The sequence below is a fragment of the Salvelinus fontinalis genome, chromosome 36, assembly GCF_029448725.1.
Source record: "Salvelinus fontinalis isolate EN_2023a chromosome 36, ASM2944872v1, whole genome shotgun sequence".
Classification (NCBI taxonomy): Eukaryota; Metazoa; Chordata; class Actinopteri; order Salmoniformes; family Salmonidae; genus Salvelinus; species Salvelinus fontinalis.
Genome location: NC_074700.1, coordinates 16,527,299 through 16,548,361, shown reverse-complemented (window position 1 = coordinate 16,548,361; position 21,063 = coordinate 16,527,299). Strand labels below are relative to the sequence as shown.

Sequence of the window (21,063 nt, the reverse complement as noted above, 5' to 3'; positions counted from 1 at the left end):
CATGACTGGCGGGCGGCTCATGACTGGCGGGCGGCTCTGGCAGCTCCTGACTGGCTGGCGGCTCTGGCAGCTCCTGACTGGCTGGCGGTTCTGGCAGCTCCTGACTGGCTGGCGGCTCTGGCAGCTCCTGACTGGATGGCGGTTCTGGCGGCTCCTGACTGGCTGGCGGCTATGGCGGCTCCTGACTGGCTGGCGGCTATGGCGGCTCCTGACTGACGGACGGCTCTGGCGGCTCCTGACTGACGGACGGCTCTAATGGCTCGGGACTGACGGACGGCTCTAATGGCTCGGGACAGACGGGCGGCTCTGAAGGCTCGGGGCAGACGGATGGCTCAGATGGCGCTGGGCAGACGGATGGCTCAGATGGCGCTGGGCAGACGGATGGCTCAGATGGCGCTGGGCAGACGGTTGGCTCAGATGGCGCTGGGCAGACGGATGGCTCAGATGGCGCTGGGCAGACGGATGGCTCAGACGGCGCTGGGCAGACGAGCAGTGCAGGCGGCGTTGGGCAGACGGCCAACTCTGACCTGCTGAGGAGCACAGTAGGCCTGGTGCGTGGTGTCGGAACTGGTGGTACCGGACTGGAGACACGCACCTCAAGGCTAGTGCAGGGAGCAGGAACAGTGCGTACAGGGCTCTGGAGACGCACAGGAGGCTTGGTGCGTGATGCCGGAACTGGTGGTACCGGACTGGCCGGACCGTGAAGGAGCACTGGAGGTCTTGAGAGCAGGGCTGGCACCATCCAACCTGGCTGGATCTTCACCCTAGCCCGGCAGATGTGGGGAGCTGAGATGTTGCGCACCGGGCTAAGCACACGCACCGGGGACACCGTGCGCTCCACCGCATAACACGGTACCTGCCTGGTATGATGCACTCTCTCTCCACTGGAAGCATGGCAGGGAGAGCTGTAGCGCCGAGCTGGTAGAGGACGTGCAGGGCTAGGGAGGCGCACAGGAGGCCTGGTGCGTGAGGCTGGCACAGTCTTCACCAGACGGCTAGCACGCACCTCAGGACGAGTATGGAGAGCTGTTCCCGGTGACATCAACTCCCCGACACGTTCAGTCGGGCGGATGTTGTGCCTCATGTACCAAACCAGCACCTCCCTCATAACTCTCTCCTCCAATTTCCCCATTAACTCCTTCACTTTCTCTGCGTCGCTCACCACCAATTCCGCCCTGACCGGCTCCTTACGGTAAGCAGGGGGAAGTTGGCTCAGGTCTGACTCCTGACTCTGCCACACTCCCCGTGTGCCCCCCCCAAGAAATTTTTGGGGCTGCCTCTCGGGCCTCCAGCCGCTCTGCCGTGCTAGCGCCTCATAATAGCGCCTCTCCGCCTTCGCTGCCTCCAGCTCTTCTTTGGGGCGGCGATATTCCCCTGGCTCTGCCCAGGGTCCTTTGCCATCTAGGTCGTCCTCCCATGTCCATTTCTCCAAATAGTGCAGCCTCTCCTGCTGCTGCTGCTGCTGCTTGGTCCGGGTTAGTTGGGTGGTTCTGTAACGGCTTTCTTCCTGGGATGAAGGAGTGGACCAAAATGGAGCGCAGTTAGTGTTCAACATGTTTAATAAAACAAACTGTGAACACTTACAACAATACAAAACAACAAACGTGAAAACCGAGACAGTCCTATCTGGTGCAGAACACAAACACAGAGACAGGAAACAACCACCCACAATCCCCAACACAAAACAAGCCAGCTATGTATGATTCTCAATCAGGGACAACGATTGACAGCTGTCTCTGATTGAGAACCATATTAGGCTGGACACAGAAACAGACAAACTAGACACACAACATAGAATGCCCACCCCAACCTACGCCCTGACCATACTAAACAAATACAAAAACAAGGGAAAACAGGTCAGGAACGTGACAGACACAGTGATTTTGCCATGCTTCTATGCAGGTGACATGGCCATGCATTTATCCTGGTACAAGCAAACGTTGGGATGTAAACTTCAGCTCTTCTCAACCGTCTGTAAGTTTGACAGGGACGCAACATTCTACCATGAGTTTAAGGATAACCCTCGCTTCTCAGTGGAAAATGGCCAAAACAAGAGTCACCTAAGGATCTCAACATGCAACTCTCTGATTCAGGCAGTTACTACTGTGGGAGCTCTTACAGCAATAAGGCAGAGTTTGGAGGAGCCATTCTCGTTGCAGAAGGTAAAGAGACCGTTTTTGTTTTGTTTGTGTTAATCTGAATTTACAGACATACTGTGTAAATACTGTATGAAGTATTATCTTAATCAGATGATTAAGATCTTAATTGAACAAATGTTAATATTCCAGAGATTCAATTTGTTTATTGGCCATCTTGTCAGGTTCAGGGTCCAGAAGCATGTCTGTGCTTCAACAGCCTCAGTCTGAGTCAGCCCAGCCAGGAAACTCTGTAACTCTGAACTGTACAATACACACTGAGACCTGTGCAGGAGAACGCAGGAGAACACATACAACAATGGAGACAGGAGTAATCAGTGTGAGAAGAGCCCTGAGGCTGGGTCTCCTACACAGAGCTGTCTCTACAACCTCCCCAAGAGGAACTTCAGACTCTCTGATGATGGGACTTACTACTGTGCGGTGGTCTCATGTTATACAGTGATACTGTTTGAAAACTTTTCTCAAGGCACACCTGCTTTATTGAAATGCATTCCAGGTGACTACCTCATGAAGCTGGTTGAGAGAAAGCCAAGAGTGTGCAAAGCTGTCATCAATCAAAGGGTATATCTCCGGCTCTGGTTTTATTTTGATACATGTGTTAATAACATCGTAAAGCAGGTTTTTTCAACCGAGTTCTGTCAGTTTATTCAACGTTTATTGGGTCTTTTTGGAGTTTTAAGTTCTATGCGTCAAGAGAAGATGGACATGTTCGCGCCACACGGCTAGCTAAGGTTGCTAATTCGACAGGAGAAAAGGACATTCTAAAACCAAACAACGATTTATTCTTGACCTAGGACTCCTTGTACAAGATTCTGATGTAAGCTCAGCAAAAGTAAGAACAATTTATGATGTTATTTCGTATTTCTGTGGAAAATGTTGAGTCCTATTATCCGCCCTTTTTGCGGGCGCTGTCTCGCTATAACGTAAGCTGTTTGTTATGGTAAAGTTATTTTAAATAATCTAACACGGCGGTTGCATTAAGAACTAGTGTATCTTTCATTTGCTGTACAACATGTCTTTTTTAGTAAAGTTTATGATGAGTTCTTTGGTCAGATTAGGTGAGTGTCCAAAATATCTCCGGACAATTTGGTGAATCGATGCTAAATATTCACAATGTATAGCCACGGTTTGCAGCTCTAAATATGCACATTTTCGAACAAAACATAAGTGTATTGTATAACCCGATGTTATAAGACTGTCATCTGATGAAGTTGGTCAAGGTTAGTGATTAATTTTATATCTTTTGCTAGTTTTTGCGATTGCTACCTTTTGCTGCTAATAAATGCATTTGTGTGTTTGGCTATTGTGGTAAGCTAATATAATACTATATTGTGTTTTCGCTGTAAAACACTTAAAAAATCGGAAATATTGGCTGGATTCACAAGATGTTTATCTTTCATTTGCTGTACACCATGTATTTTTCATAAATGTTTTATGATGAGTATTTATGTATTTCACGTTGCTCTCTGTAATTATTCTGGCTGCTTTGGTGATATTTTTGATGGTAGCTGCAATGTATAACTATGACTTATACCTCAAATATGCACATTTTCGAACAAAACATACATTTATTGTATAACATGTTATAAGACTGTCATCTGATGAAGTTGTTTCTTGGTTAGTGACTAATTATATCTCTATTTGGTCGGTTTTGTGAAAGCTACCTATGCGGTAGAAAAATGGTGAAAATATGCGGTTGGGTCTTTTGCTATTGTGGTTAGCTAATAGAAATACATATTGTGTTTTCGCTGTAAAACATTTTAAAAATAAGAAATGATGGCTGGATTCACAAGATGTTTATCTTTCATTTGCTGTATTGGACTTGTGATTTCATGAAATTGTATTATATGATATCCCTGTGGCGTTAGACTAGGCTATGCTAGTTAGCTTTTTTGATGTCCATCAACTCTTGGCGTATGGAACGAAAAATTCCAAAAGTCACAATAAACGTCGAATAAACTGGTCAAACTCGGTTGTAAATCCATCTTTATGAAGTTTTTCTCATATGTATCCAATAAATTCCAAGACGGAGCATTTCGTTGTGTCTACCTAACGCATATCAGAAGACAATTTGGGGTTCCCTGGTGCGCGGCTAAATACTGCCAATAGGGCGGACCTGTCACTCCAAAAGCTCTCATTCGGTCTCACATCAAGCTAGACACCCGATTCAACATTCTACTGCCTGTTGACATCTAGTGGAAGGCGTATGAAGTCCATACAAATCCATAAATATAAGGCAATTGAATAGGCAAGGCCTAACACAGAGCCCCATTTTCAGAATTTTCACTTCCTGTTTGGAAGTTTTCTGCCAAATTAGTTCTGTTTTACTCACAGATATAATTCAAACAGTTTTAGAAACTTCAGAGTGTTTTCTATCCAATAGTAATAATAATATGCATATCGTATGATCTAGAACAGAGTATGAGGCCGTTTAATTTGGGCACGATTTTTTCCCAAAGTGAAAACAGCGCCCCCTATTTCCTGGAGGTTATAATAACAAACATTTATTTATTTATTGCATACATATGTTTCCAGTATTAGTTCTGCTTTCTGCTGATATTATGCATTACTGTAGACAAATGCTTAACTCTTTGTTTATCTAGCTCTGTCCCTTTACCTAAGTTCAGCTCACGTATGTTTTATCCCTTATACATGTTATTCTGTCTCTGTACTTCAAAGTGGACAGTCCGGATACTGCGGATTCTGGAAATGTAATCATTGTCATGAGTTTTGCTCCTACACCAACCATCACCAATTCCAGCCAACCCACTCCAGGAGGTCCTTCAGCCCACTAAAATAAAATAAACACAACAGTGAGGGGAATCTCACAGTGAGAACAGATTTAGATTTAGAATATTTACTGTCAACCAGACCCTTTTCAAATGGTATTACTTTAAAATGGACTAAATATGTTTGACCAACTGGTCTGTTGAAAAATATTTGATCAATTCTGACTATTTAAAATTCTGCAAACATCTATGATGATAAACTACAGTCTATAATTAAAATATCTTATCATTCTCTCTATCAAAACAAATACAAGAGTGGAACATCAGTTGTTGGTGATAAGATTGTTTTTATCTGTGGTCAATGTATACAGCGATGGTTGTCATTATGTCCCGCCCATAATCTCAAATTACTTTCATCTCTCTTATTTGAAGATTCAGTCCTTCATTCATGGTCTGGCAGTGTAAATCTAAACACAGAATGGAACACATATATATACCAGCTCTCGTCCTCTACGGATTCTGTAAGTGACTGTATCTTCAGTTCAGATTTTGTGATTCATCAGTAGATTTGGTCTCTCACATAGTTGTTCCTGTGTTTAGGTGTGTATATAATGTGCATGAAGAATACGTTTTACTCATTACTCTTTTGTAACTTTTGTTCTCTTTCAGATCTGACCCATGTTGTGTCTGTCTCTCCTCCGCCCTTAATGGTGGTCCATTCGGGGGAAAATGTCACCCTGCAGTGCTTCAATGTCCTTAAAACACCAGGACATGTTGGCTGGTTCAAGCAAGTCAACAGCTCAGAACCCCTGTGCATCACATCTATGTGGAGCTCAGTGCCAACTGTTCATCATCAAAATGGATTTCAGGTCAATCATATGAAAATGTTTATCACCAATAGAACTATCTTTCTCACAATCACAGAGGTGGATGTAGCTGATTCTGGTCTGTACTTCTGTGGAATGTTGGATAACTATTTCATCTTCACCAACGCGACTGTCCTGAAGGTCCAAGGTAATCTTTTCAATAAATTGTCAGCTATGACACCTAATGCGCAAACATTTATCCTAGGTATCAGATATCATTTTGACTTAATGAGATACAATACTATCGTATTACAGTTTGAATAACAGTAGAATATTATATTTAACTCACCTAATCGTTCAAAAGGTCACAAAGATTATGACAAGGACCCTACAGAGCTCTATGAAGAAGGTATATTCATTCTGTAATTTTAAGTGAGAATCTTTCAGAAATTAATTCGTATCATGTACCCTGAAAGTACCACAGAATCGAAATAAAGTACAATGGCATCTTATACCAACCTAGCCTGAGAATTCTTATCATTTCAGTTGCTGATCCACAGATGAGAATCCTGGTCCTTTTCTCCATCACAAGAACTGGAGTTCTGCTCTGCTGTCTGACCATCTTCATCATCATCTACCTCATCAGGAAATAGATAAAGTTAAGGCCAATATCAAAAGACTATATGTAGTATGAAACTTGCTTTCGCCAACCCTGTATATGCACCTGTTGTATGTAAGAATTAGTAAATAGCACTGTGAAAATTGATACTGACTGAAGTCGATAATTTGGAGCGCATGGGTCAGAGGTTTTCATGAAGGAAAAGAGTTGACAAATGTATTAATAAAGTTCACATTTTTGTGAAGTTACAAAGTATGTGCATATTTTCCACTTGTTGAACGCTTTCGGGAATTGAAAAGTTTTTAGCTCATTTGTTTGTATTCTTTACATACATGGTTTGAACATCTTGTTGAGCAGCAAAGGTCTTGTCTGGTGTTTATCATCCAGATACACAGATGAAGAAAGGTGTGGATAGAATGTGTGTTGATTTGATGCACTGAGGGTTGTACAGTTCTTTCAGAAAGTTTTCACACCCCTAGACTTTTTCCAAATGTTGTTGTGTTACAAAGTGGGATAGAAATTGATTTAATTGTCATTTTTTGTTAACGGTCTACACAAAATACTCTGCAATGTTAAAGTGGAAAAAATGTTAGAGCATTTGTCAAAAGTTTATGAAAAAGTAAACACTACCGTATCTTGATTCGCTATGTATTCAATACCCTGAGTCAATACATGTTGGAATCACCTTTGGCAGCGATTGCAGCTGTGACTATTTCTGTAAGTCGCTAAGAGCTTTCCACACCTGGTTTGTGCAACATTTGCCAATTATTATTTTTCAAATTCATCAAGCTCTGTCAAATTGGTTATTGATAATTTCAACTCAATATCTGGAAGTTGTTCTCAATGATTTGACTACTCAGTGGATATTGAATGGCTGTTTTATAATTGACTGTTGTTGCTGTTGTTGCTGTGCTCTGTCCCCGTTTTCCAAGCAGTAGTCAAAAATACCCTTCTGACAGGTCATGGTCTGAGGTAGAATAGGAGGGACCAGTGAGCAACGCATCACTACCTTCTCAAATCCCATTGGAGGAAAAATTCAGAGGAGAGGGACCTCTGGCTTTCTCATCCAATGAGTTTAGAGAATGAGGTGAGAAGAGAGGAGAGAGGACGTGAGGAGTTTGCAATTGAGATTCACCTCTGCTGAGGTTAACAAGACTGGACGTTTCATGACATAACATTTGTCGGAGAGACAGTGGAATATTTTTTAAAGAACAACTATTAAGAATCGATTCCCAGTATGTTACAATCTTTTGAAATTGAAGATGACACAGCCCTTGGGTAATATATCTAGTTCTGTGAAAGTAAGATTTAATTCAATAAGATTTAGGACACAAACTGAAACTGAACAGCCATAAAATTGGGTACTTTTAACCAAACTCATAATACTGGTGTACTGTACTGTATATTTAAGGGGAAATAACCAATACATAAATACATTTACTGCAAAATAATTTGTGGGTCGTTTGTGTGTATAATAGCATCACTGATAGGCCCAGTTATATTCCGCTGTGGTAAACTCATCTCATTCTCTCTCTCTGCTGAAGACGAGCAACCTGAATCACAGGAAGACTGACCTGGAGCTATCAGCTCTCACAACACCGATCTGTTGTTCTGTTTAACCCCCCCTCTCTCTCAGTTCTCTTCACACCACTCTCTCTCTCTCTCTCTCTCTCTCTCTCTCTCTCTCTCTCTCTCTCTCTCTCTCTACGCATCTAAACCACACTCTCTATTCTTCTTTCCACCAATCAGACCCCACATCTCTTTCCATCCATACCACCAGACTAAAAATACCTGACCGGCCCAGATGGCAACCCTAGCCGCGTCCTCAGAGCATGCGCAGGCCAGCTGGCTGGTATGTATCACCTCCACCCTACCTGATACCCTAGACCCACTCCAATTTGCTTACCGCCCCAATAGGTCCACTGACGATGCAATTGCCATCACACTGCACCTGCCCTATCCCATCTGGACAAGAGGAATACCTATGTAAGAATGCTGTTAATTGACTAGAACTCAGCATTTAACACCATAGTACCCTCCAAACTCATCATTAAGCTTGAGACCCTGGGTCTCGACCCCGCCCTGTGCATCTGGGACCTGGACTTTCTGACTGGCCGCCCCCAAGTGGTGAAGGTAGGAAACACCATCTCCACCTTGCTGATCCTCAATACTGGGGCCTCACAAGTGTGCGTTCTCAGCCCTCTCCTGTACTCCCTGTTCACCCATGACTGTGTGGCCTTGCACATTTCCAACTCATTCATCAAGTTTGCAGCCGACACTTCATTGGCCTGATTCCCAACAATGACAAGACGGCCTACAGGGAGGCGGTGAGGGCCCTCGGAGTGTGGTGTCATGAAAATAACCTCACACTCAACGTCAAACAAACAAAGGAGATGATCGTGGACTTCAGGAAACAGCAGAGAGAGCACCCCCCTATCCACATCGACGAGACAGTATTGTAGAAGGTGGAAAGTTTTAAGTTCCTTGGCGTACACATCACGGACAAACCTAAATGGTCCGCCCACACAGACAGCGTGGTGAAGAAGGCGCAACAGCGCCTCTTCAAACTTAGGAGGCTGAAGAACTTTTACAGATGCACAATCGACAGCATTCTATCGGGCTGTATCACCGCCTGGAAATGCAATTGCACTGCCCTCAACCGCAAGGCTCTCCAGAGGGTAGTGCGGTCTTCACCGGGGGCAATCTACCTGCCCTTCAGGACACCTACAGTACCAGATGTCACAGGAAGGCCAAAAAGATCATCAAGGACAACAACCACCCGAGCCACTGCCTGTTCATCCCGCTAAGCTGGGACCGAGAGATTGAAAAGCAGCTTCTATCTCAAGGCCATCAGACTGTTAAACAGCCGTCGCTAACATAGAGAGGCTGCTGCCAACATACAGACTCAAATCTCTGGCCACTTAAATAAATGGACTTAATAAGAAAGGTATCACTAGTCACTTTAAATAGCGCCATTTTAATAATGTTTACATATCCTACATTACTCATCTCATATGTATGTACTGTATTCTGCATCTTGCCTATGCCACACGCCATCGATCATCCATATATTTATATGTACATATTCTATTCATCCCTTTACATTGCTGTGTATTGGTGTGTATGAGGTAGTTGTTGTGAATTTGTTAGATTACTTGTTAGATATTACTGCATAGTCGGAACTAGAAGCACAAGCATTTCGCTACACTCGCATTAACATCTGCTAACCATGTGTATGTGTGACCAATAAAATGTGATTTGATTTGATTTGATAACCAAGCTACACCAGGTTCTGGACTAGAAAGTTGTGCACAACGTAGGAGTACAAACAAAGACAAACACTATTATACTTATTTACTGTTGTTATCATAATTGTTTTGTTGAAGTTAATTGAATGTGTGTGTATAATGGTGACACTGATAGGCCTAGTTATTTTCCACTGTGGTAAACTCATCTCATTCTCTCTCTCTGCTGAAGACGAGCAACCTGAACCACAGGAAGACTGACCTGAAGCTATCAGCTCTCACAAAACTGAAATCTCTCTCTGTCTCTCTCTCTCTCACGCTCTCTCGTGTGGTCTCTCTGTTCTCTTCACACCACTCTCTCTCTCATTTCAATTTAATTTAAGGGGCTTTATTGGTATGGGAAACACATGTTTACATTGCCAAAGCAAGTGAAATATATAACAAGCAGAAGTGAAATAAACAATACAAATTTACAGTAAACATTACACTTAAAATACTTCCAAAATAATAAGGACATTTCAAATGTCATATTATGTCTATATACAGTGTTGTAATGATGTGCAAATAGTTAAAGTACAAAAGGGAAATTAAAAAAAATATATACAGGTTGTATCTCTCTATCTCTCTCTGTTCTCGTCAAAACTCTTTGTTTCTCTATGTCAAATCTAAACCATAATACAGTTCAATTTTATTGAATGCATGATGTACAATTATACTGTATGTTGGACACCTGGGGTTTGGGACACCTGCACACCGCCATCTTCTTTTTAATACAATAACTGTACTTTAGTGGGCTATGTTCAAAATACCATAAATGTGTTGTATGCAACATCTTGAACACTTTGGAGCACTTGTAGGCCTCCTTCAGTCATAGTGCATCCATGATGTATTTGCATGCAGAGTGAATTCATCCATAAATAATAGACCTACTACTGTAATGTTGAGTGTACAGAGGCAGGTGTCAATCCTCTCTGCAGACTCTCATCTGATGCATTCACTGCAGACGTTACATCCTCGGCCTGTGGTCAGTGTCAACTCGCTGGTGTGAACAGGGATGGAAAACACACACCTCATACAAAGATCTCTGTGGTCAGAAGTTTTCACTCAACAACTAAACAAACAGACATTATGCCTCCACATATTTGGTATAAACTTTTCTTTCTTAGGTACTTTTGAGTTCACCCCTCATCTATTAGTGTGACATTTACGGGTTGTTATGGTCTGATACCAATGCAGATCATTTGTCTCATTGTGTTTCTAAGGCCTGTGTTGAGTGTTGTGATGTCTTTGGTCATCATGCACTTTTTCAATTTCTGTATTTGTTCTGAACAGAGGGATTCAGATGAAGTTGAAAACCAAATGTCTCAGCTGTAATTTGACCTCTTACACTTCTAGCCTACGGTTTTCATGTCCTCATTGTTTAGGAGGACAGGAGGGTGCAGTAAGAACATGCACTTTCAAGGTTTAGTTGCCATTTTCTAAAACCATTATCTACCTACAACATCAACCAAATGACAAGTGTGCTTCCAAATATTGAGCTCTACATTTGACCAGGATGCAATAATTGAGCAGAGCTCAATGTAGATTCCAGGAACCATCATCTTACTCAGCAGTCTGTGTCTGAGTCAGTCCAGCCAGGAGACTCTGTGACTCTGAACTGTACAATACACAATGAGACCTCTGCAGGAGATCACAGTGTCTATTGGTTCAGACATGGCTCGGGAGAATCCCATCCAGGAATCATTTACACCCATGGAGACAGGAGTGATCAGTGTGAGAAGAGCCCTGTGGCTGGGTCTCTTACACAGAGCTGTGTCTACAACCTCCCCAAGAGGAACCTCAGCCTCTCTGATGCTGGGACTTACTACTGTGTTGTGGCCTCATGTGGGGAGATACTGTTTGGGAATGGGACCAAGCTGGATGTTGAGTGTGGTCACTCTGATCCACAGATGAAAATCCTGGTCCTTTTTTCCATCATAAGAACATCTCCTGACCATCTTCATCACCATCTACCTCATCAGGAAATAGATCAAGCTAAGGCCAATGTCCGTAGAGTGCAGATGGGTTTTGCAGTAACTGATGTATATATCATCACTGTGTATTGGAAATTATATTTTTTTGAGATTGCTGAGTTGTTTCATATTGTATTGTTTTTATTAATGGCTGTGACCTTGTATATGGCTTATTTTAACAGATACTGACTAAAATAGACTTTTTCGTTCTCTTGTGTACATACTGTATGTGCAAATGAATGAATGTGTGTGCAGAGAGCTTGCAAAGGGAAGATTTAAACTGACACAAAACGTGGGTGTTACCATGCTAAACACAACCACCCATGCATGCACACAGTTAGCTGTTCGCAGGTCTCATGTAAGCACAAAACGAGGCCACTACTATGCTTTGGACAGGCGTGAAAGCCTTCTACACACCCTCTCTCTATGTGGTTTTCAGCAGGATGTCTGTGTGGTGTCACTGTTTTCTCTCATTGTTGTTGACAACAATGACAATTAGCAACACAGTCCACTGACATGTAAGACCCACACAGTATATTATCACCTAAACTGAATAGAAGGCCAGGTTGAATTCATTATTGGACTACAATCATTAGCTTATAGTGTCTAAATAAGATTTATCTATTTCTCCCAGGCTGCAGCCAGAAGGTCTTGCCAGTTAACCGTTACACCCATACTAAACTGACAGGTGTTACGCTTCAGTTAGAGCATGATTCTGTGAATGATAGTTAATGAGACTGACATAAAGTAGACTTGTTTCATTCTGTAGCGTACGTTATTCCCCCATATAACTCATGATGCTCTATCACTGTTCCCCCTGGTACATATCAAGACCTGTTGTAAACCAAACAGACCTCCTATAGGTCATCAGGAGTACTGTAACTGTTACATGGGGTTGGGCCAAGTCTAAGGAAGATGACTGAGTTTCAGACCAAGAGCCTATACAGGTCCATGTACTGTAAATGTAGCTCGTTACTGTTTGTACTCTATTTGAAAATGTATTGTTTGCTTGCCAGATAACAATTTCTTCATTTCATATGTTGTTTACTGAAGGAAATGCATCTGTTTTCACACTGCAACCTCAGTATTGTACGTTCTTTATCCAACCGATGCTAGAAAATTATACAATGGTTCATTTAATTGATCATCTAGACACCAAAAAGTCTCTATGCTTCACACACCCTGCACAACATATCGTGCACAGTAAGCATTGGTCCACTTTAAATTACAAAATCACATTTTGGTTTCCTTACCCTATAAGCAGTCTATGGACAAGGTATGACAGCAATCCATGCTTTGGTTTAGTTTCCCTGGAACTGTTTCCAAATGCTACTATTTTAGCATTTGTGGCATTAAAGTTATGGGACCGATATTAGCATTTTTCACATCATGTCCAAATCATTTTAAAATATCTCAAATTGATTGTGAAGCTCAGCAAAGTCACTTATAGATAATTGAACATGATGTACGAAAAATGCTCACATGATACTCTGTCTTGAACAAGAGGTAAGTATTTATATAATCAGATATCACTGTATAGGAAACTGACATTTAGACTTTACTGACATATAGACTTTCTTGTCAGGTTAGAAACAGGACCAAGCTGGACAGGTAAGTGATACGTCATTAAAATTCGTTTTTCAACCACTCCACAAATTTCTTGTTAACAATAGTTTTGGCAACTATAGTTTTGGCAAGTCGGTTAGGACATCTACTTTGTGCATGACACAAGTAATTTTTCCAACAATTGTTTACAGACAGATTATTTCACCTATAATTCACTCTATCACAATTCCAGTGAGTCAGAAGTTTACATACACTAAGTTGACTGGGCCTTTAAACAGCTTGGAAAATTCCAGAAATTATGTCATGGCTTTAGAAGCTTCTGATAGGCAAATTTACGTCATTTGAGTCAATTGGAGGTGTACCTGTGGATGTATTTCACGGTCTACCTTTAAACTCAGTGCCTCTTTGTTGTACATCATGGGAAAATCCAAAGAAATCAGCCAAGACCTCAGAAATAAAATTGTGGTCTGGTTCATCCTTGGGAGCAATCTCCAAACACCTGAAGGTACCACGTTCATCTGTACAAACAATAGTAAGCATGTATAAACACCATGGGACCATGCAGCCGTCATATCGCTCAGGAAGGAGATGCGTTCTGTCTCCTAGAGATGACCGTACTTTGGTGCAAAAAGTGCAAATCAACCCCCGAAAAACTGCAAAGGACCTTGTGAAGATGCTGGAGGAAACAGGTACAAAAGTATCTATATCCACAATAAAACAAGTCCCTTATCGACATAACCTGAAAGGCCACTCAGCAAGGAAGAAGCCACTGCTCCAAAACCGACATAAAAAAGCCAGACTACGCTTTGCAACTGCACATGGGGACAAAGATCGTACTTTTTGGAGAAATGTCCTCTGGTCTAATGAAACAAAAATATAACTGTTTGGCCATAATGACCATCGTTATGTTTGGAGGAAAAAGAGTGATGCTTGCAAGCTGAAGAACACCATCCCAACCGTGAAGCACGGGGGTGGCAGCATCATGTTGTGGTGGTGCGCTGCAGGAGGGAATTGTGCACTTCACAAGATAGGTGGCATCATGAGGACGGGAAAATTATGTGGATATATTGAAGCAACATCTCAAGACATCAGTCAGGAAGTTAAAGCTTGGTCGCAAATTGGTCTTCCTAATGGACAATGACCCCAAGCACACTTCCAAAGTTGTGGCAAAATGGCTTCAGGACAACAAAGTCAAGGTATTGGAGTGGCCATCACAAAGCCCTTACCTCAATACCATAGAAAATGTGTGGGCAGAACTGAAAAAGCGTGTGCGAGCAAGGAGGCCTACAAAGCTGACTCAGTTACACCAGCTCTGTCAGGAGGAATGGGCCAAAATTCACCAACTTATTGTGGGAAGCTTGTGGAAGGCTCCCCGAAACGATTAAACAATTTAAAGGCATTGCTACCAAATACGGATTGAGTGTATGTAAACTTCTGACCCACTGGGAATGTGATGAAAGAAATACAAGCTGAAACAAATCATTCTCTCTACTATTATTCTGACATTTCACATTCTTAAATTATAGTGGTGATCCTAACTGACCTAATACAGGGAATTTTTAGTAGGATTAAATGTCAGGAATTGTGAAAAACTGAGTTTAAATGTATTTGGCTAAGGTGGTTGTAAACTTCAGACTTCAACTGTGTATATTCTCATCCCATTCCTTTACTAGATTGTGTGTATTAGGTTTTGTTGTGGAAATGTTAGACATTACCTGTTAGATACTGCTGCATTGTCGGATCTAGAAGCATAAGAATTTTGCTACACTCGCAATAACATCTGCTAACCATGTGTATGTGACCAATTAAGTTTGATTTGATGTGCAAGCTGGAACTGAGTCTTTATCGATATGTCAAAAGAGTGGTATTGTGTCAGCCAATGTCGGAGACACAGTTATTTTGCACTGCTTTCATAAAATGTTACCTTTATTTAACTAGGCAGGTCAGTAAAGAACAAATTCTTATTTACGATGATGGCCTACACCGGATGACGCTGAGCCAATTGTCCACCACCCTATAGGACTCCCAATCACAGCCAGTTGTGAAACAGCCCGGATTTGAACCAGGGTGTCAGTAGAGACCCATATAGTACTGAGATGCAGTGCCTTGGACCCCCGCGCCACTCGGGAGCCCAGCAACATGGCTGTATTGTTCTCTTGGTACCTGAAAACCTTGGGAGATAAACTTCAGCTCTTCTCAACTGTCTTAACGTTTGAAAGGAACGCAACATTCTAAAGTGAGTTTCAGGATAACCCTCGCTTCTCAGTGGAAAATGGGCAATGAAATAATGACCTAAGGATCTCAGACATGCAGCTGTCAGATTCAGGCACATACTACTGTGGGAGCTCTGATAGCAATAACATGGAGTTTGGAGAAGGAGCCATTATAATAGTGAAAGGTAAAGATAAAGTTAAATCGTGGTTCTCCCAAGTGGCATGGTGATGTAAGGCACTACATCGCAGTGCTAGCTGTGCCACTAGAGATTCTGGGTTTGAGTCCAGGCTCCGTCGCAGCCGGGCACGAACGGGAGACCCATGGGGCAGCACACAAGTGGCCCAGTTTTGTCCGGGTTAGGGGAGTGTTTGTCCGGCAGGGATGTTCTTGTCCCATCGCATACTAGCGACTACTATGGTGGGCCGGGCGCAGTGCATGCTGACGCGGTCACCAGGTGTACAGTGTTTCCTCCGACACATTGGTGCAGCTGGCTTCCGGGTTAAGTGGGCATTGTGTCGAGAAGCGGTGCGGCTTGGTTGGGTTGTGTTTCGTAGGATGCACGACTCTCGACCTTTGCCTCTTCCGAGTCCGAACGGGAGTTGCAGCGATGAGACAAGACTGTAACTACTAATTGGATACCATGAAATTGAAGAAAGAAAAATTAGAAAGTTAAATCTGAATTTAGAGATATACGGTGTAAATATGAGATATTATCTTCATCAAAACTGGTTTTAATTTAACAATTCATATGTTAGAACACTTGCAACCGTGATATTCTAGAAAATCTGTGGGATAATTTACATTTCTGTCAGTTTCAGGGTCCAGAAACATGACTTTGCTCCAGCATATTCCATTCACCCAGTTCAATGTAACAACAATACGTTAATGCGACTACATGTTACTTGAATTTTCCCTTAGCTGCTCCCGAGTGGCGCAGTGGTCTAAGACACTGCATCACAATGCTAGAGGCGTCACTACAGAACCTGGTTTGGTCTTTATCACGATCGGGAGTCTCATAGGGCGGCACACAGTGGTCCGTGTCAGGGGAGGGTTTGGCTGGGTAGGTTATCATTGTAAATAATATTTTTTTCTTAACTGACTTGCCTAGTTAAATAAAGGTTAAAAAATGAGGTTGCTACACAAGCCTATGAATTAAAGTTTACAACGTAGGTGCACACGGGTTGAGAGAAACAGTTGAGGTGACAGACAGTGCCACATATCGGCACATTCAATTCCTCCTTCCACACATATTACCTGCATCAGCTGATATATACTTAATCATTAGTACAACAGTTGCAAACAAGAGTCTCTATTGAGCAAATCCACGTATGTTTTACACCTTTTTGATCCATTCGCTTCCGTTTAAGAAATGTTTTTCAACAGAATGTAATGAATACAAAAAAACGTTCAAAGCCAAACCATATCATAACCGCTACACACAGCCTACATCGTTGTCAGCATATTAGCTAAAGTAACGTCATAGTCAACATAGCTAATTTAACTAAAGTGTTAGTAAACCTGCTACAATCATGCAGTAACATTACAGTGGGCAGTCAGTTAGCAGTTTAGCACTTACACTTGGCAATGAATTAGGAAAATCAAAAGCTTACCTTGACTTGGAAGAGTTCCAGTGTTGTGTTGGATAGTCATAGCCAGCTAGCTAACATAGCATCCCTCTATTTGAGCAGGATGTTTCAGTGGGCTAAACTAGCTAGTTGCATTTGCTAGATAAGTAAGTGAAAGTGAAAAAAGGACAACATCTCTTTCCAACTCTCTCTTGCTTCTCCTTCATTTTGCTAGAAATGTATTTGCTCAAAACTGTTAAACTATTGTCTTTCTCTCTCTTTGAGTCAACTACTCAGCACATTTTATGCAATGCAGTGCTAGCTAGCTGTAGCTTACACTTCCAGTACCAGAATCAATCTCTGATCCTTTCATTGGGTGGACAACATGTCAGTTTATGCTGCAAGAGCTCTGATAGGTTGGAGGACGTCCTATGGAAGTTGTCATAATTGCTGTTTAAGTCTATGGAAGAGGGTGAGAACCATGAGCCTCCTAGGTTTTGAATTGAAGTCAATGTACCCAGAGGAGGACGGAAACTAGCTGTCCTACGTCTACACCATGTTGCTACCCTACAGAGTGCTGTTGAGGCTACGGTAGACCTTCATTGCAAAATAGTATGTTTTAATCAATTATTTGGTGACGTGATTATATTTAGAATAGTGTTATCAAAAAAGTATAACTTTTTAATGATTTAACTTTTTTATATTCATGAAATTTACTGAGGAGGATGGTCCTCCCCTTCATCATTTGAGGAGCCTCCACAGGTAGCTCTGAATCTGAGTAACAAGGAAAAGAGGTCTAGAAGACAGAGAAGCAACATGGAAGAGAAGGTGTACTCTGGGATCAGACAGCAGAACAATAAAACAGATGTCCATTAAAATGAATGAGCTCTTCATTAACTGTATTAGCTTTGTTATTGTAACTGTGGCTACTAATAATTAAATGCATTGCTTCTCTGCCATTTGACATTGACTTGCTTGTGATAAGATTAATCAAGTGTTCAACAATAATCAAGACAAAGCAATTTTAATGTATTTATTTGGGCCCTCTTGAAGTTGTAGTGTTGAAAAGTGTTTTCTGTTCTCATGCCACTAACACCCCATCACACACACAGCAACTTCTTTCCAGGTACTTTGTGGGCTGTAATGAACACAAGATGAGGATGTATCTACGCTTTGTTAGGGCCTGCTGGCCTATTGCAGGCAATATCCTTATTTCGCTCTGTCTCTGCTCTTTACTCTCCCTCTATCTCTCTCTCTCTTTTTCTCTTTCTGTGGTTTTCAGCCGGATGTCTCAGAACTCTCAGTTCTCTCATACTGTAGGCTATACTACTTACCCTTCAAGCTGACCATTTTAGCAACAGTAAACTAACTATTTTAAGGAGGCAGCTTAGCAATACCAAGTCAACTGAAATGTGTGAAAAAACACAATGAGCTATGTATTAGGTAATTTGACGTAGAGATCAGTACAGTATTCTCAATCAGTGTGATTTTAGGCCACGAGAACCATGGACCTACTCAATAACAATATCATGGGAGGGCATTCTATCCATCTGTTCTACTGAGTGTAAATACTGAATGAGAGATCACTAGAATAAAACTACTGTATTGTATAAGCTGTGTTTGTCATATTGTCTTCATAGATGTCTTTAGTGAGGTAAAGTGACTGATAGAAGCACTAGTGATGACAGTGTCATAGCATGCACGTTCAAAACAGGTCACACATTTGAGTCTCTTAGACAACAAAGTAGCTGCAGTGATAAAGATTGAGGGAAATCGTGCTTCAAAAATGTGTGCTCAATTTGTACGAACCTAAACTATGAGATTCTACCTGTAGAACAATTCTGGGACTCTGAACTGTAAAAGATACACGTAAAGACCACAGTCATGCCTGAATGAGGCATCAACAAAAATGACGTGGTCCAGTTCGACCAATCACCTGTAACTCCATTGTTGAAGTGTTGTCTACATGGGTGGACTCTTTCCACTCAAGACCCAAGTTGTGAAGAGCTGACATCTTTAAAGATGATCGCACTGTGTCTGATATTTCCACTTCTCGTAGAGATGGGTAAGTCAATCTTATACATTTTATATTTCTTGATTTGGAGACACAAAGTATCCCATTATTGTTCTACGGACACTATGACAATCCAAAGTTGTAATTGAGGTATGTAACAGCTAACATATTTTCTTGTTCTCTAGTTCATGGGGTAGTTATGACTGAGTCATCATCCATCAGTCAGAAGAATGGTCTCATGTCAGCCAACGTTGGAGACACAGTGGTTTTGGTCTGCTTCAACAGAGGCGACGTGGGAGTAATGTTCTCTTGGTACAAGCAAACTTTTGAAAATATTCCTCAGCTCATCTCGACCATCTATAAGTTGGACAAGAATGCAACATTTTACCATGAGTTTAAGAATAACCCTCGCTTCTCAGTGGAAGGTGGCCAAGGGAAAAATAATCTAATGATCGCAGATGTGGAACTCTCTGATTCAGGCACATACTACTGTGGAAGTTCTTATGGAAACAATTTGGAATTCGGAAAAGGAGTCATTCTCATCATAAAAGGTAAAGAGAAAGTTATTATTATTATTTACTTTTTGTAAATCAGAAAATACAGATATACAGTGTAAATATGATGTATTCTCAGATGAGATCTTTATTGAATAAATGTTGAGTTACAACACTTGCCACAGGGTTTTCTGGAGAGATTAAATTGTTTTTTTTGGCCTTCTTGTCAGGATCAGATTGCAGAACTATGACTATACTTCAGCAGCCTGTGTTTGAGTCAATCCAGCCAGGAGACTCTGTGACTCTGAACTGTATAATACACACTGAGACCTGTGCAGGTGAACACAGGGTCTATTGGTTCAGACATGGCTCAGGAGAATCCCGTCCAGGAATAATTTACACCCATGGAGACAGTAGTGATCAGTGTGAGAAGAGCCCTGAGGCAGGGTCTCCTACACAGAGCTGTGTCTACAACCTCCCCAAGAGGAACCTCAGCCTCTCTGATGCTGGGACTTACTACTGCGCTGTGGCCTCATGTGGGGAGATGCTGTTTGGGAACGGGACCAAGCTGGATGTTGAAGGTAGACTACATTTCCTAATGTATATGCTATTATTAAAAACACAAACATTTCGGTTAATTATTGATTTGCGGTATCGACTACTGACCGTAGCAACATAGTGGAGGGATTCAGTATACACTGAGTATACCAAACATTAGGAACATCTTCCTAAATTTCACCCCTACTCCCCTCCCCCTTTTGCCCTCAGAACAGCCTCAATTAGTCGGTGCATGGACTATACAAGGTGTTGAATGCGTTCCACAGGGATGCTGGCCCATCTTGACTCCAATGCCTCCCAGAGATGTCTCAAGTTTGCTTGATGTCCTTTGGGTGGTGGACCATTGTTGATACACACAGGAAACTGTTGAGCGTGAAAAACCCTGCAGCATTGCAGTTCTTGACACAAACCGGTGCGCCTGGCATCTACTACCATATCCCATTCGGCACTTAAATATTTTGTCTTGCCCGCTCACACTCTGAATCACACAATCCATGTGTCAATTGTTTCAAGAATCCTTCTTTAATCTGTCTGCTCCCCTTCATCTACACTGATTGAAGTGGATTTAACAAATTACATCAATACGAGATCATAGCTTTGACCTGGTCAGTCTTGTAACTCACACTCCCAAACACTTAGATCCCGGAACGCAGCCCACTTTCCAGCTCACTCTCCAGATCCCAATCACCGGAATTCTAATCACCTGTTCACACACCTGCATGTCATCATCTCACACTATTTAGTTCAGTTCCTTGCACCCCATCACTGTGAGGTATTGTTTGTTTGGAGACAAACTTCTTTCGGAGCGCTGGTTTTTCTCGTCCTGCGCTCCTCCCGTGTATGATAGTTTTTGCCTATTCCCTGTCTGTACTGTTGCCATTTTGTACCAACCGTGTATGACCTTCAGCCTGCCCCTGGACCCAGGTACCTGCCTCCTCCCATGGTTCCTTCCAATAAACACCTGCTGCGCTCTGCGCTTGAAAACAGCTCTCTCTCCTATCGTGTTCATTACAAGTCTATGGCATTTAAAGAGCAATTTTATTATTTCAGATTGTGGTGTTGATCCACAGATGAGAATCCTGGTC

At 42.1% G+C, this 21,063-nt stretch overlaps 1 pseudogene; it reads left to right on the top strand.

The window, feature by feature from the left end:
* Nucleotides 1–1,907: 1,907 nt before the first annotated feature.
* Nucleotides 1,908–12,229, top strand: LOC129835440 (T-cell surface glycoprotein CD8 beta chain-like; annotated as a pseudogene).
* The last annotated feature ends 8,834 nt before the right edge of the window (nucleotides 12,230–21,063 follow it).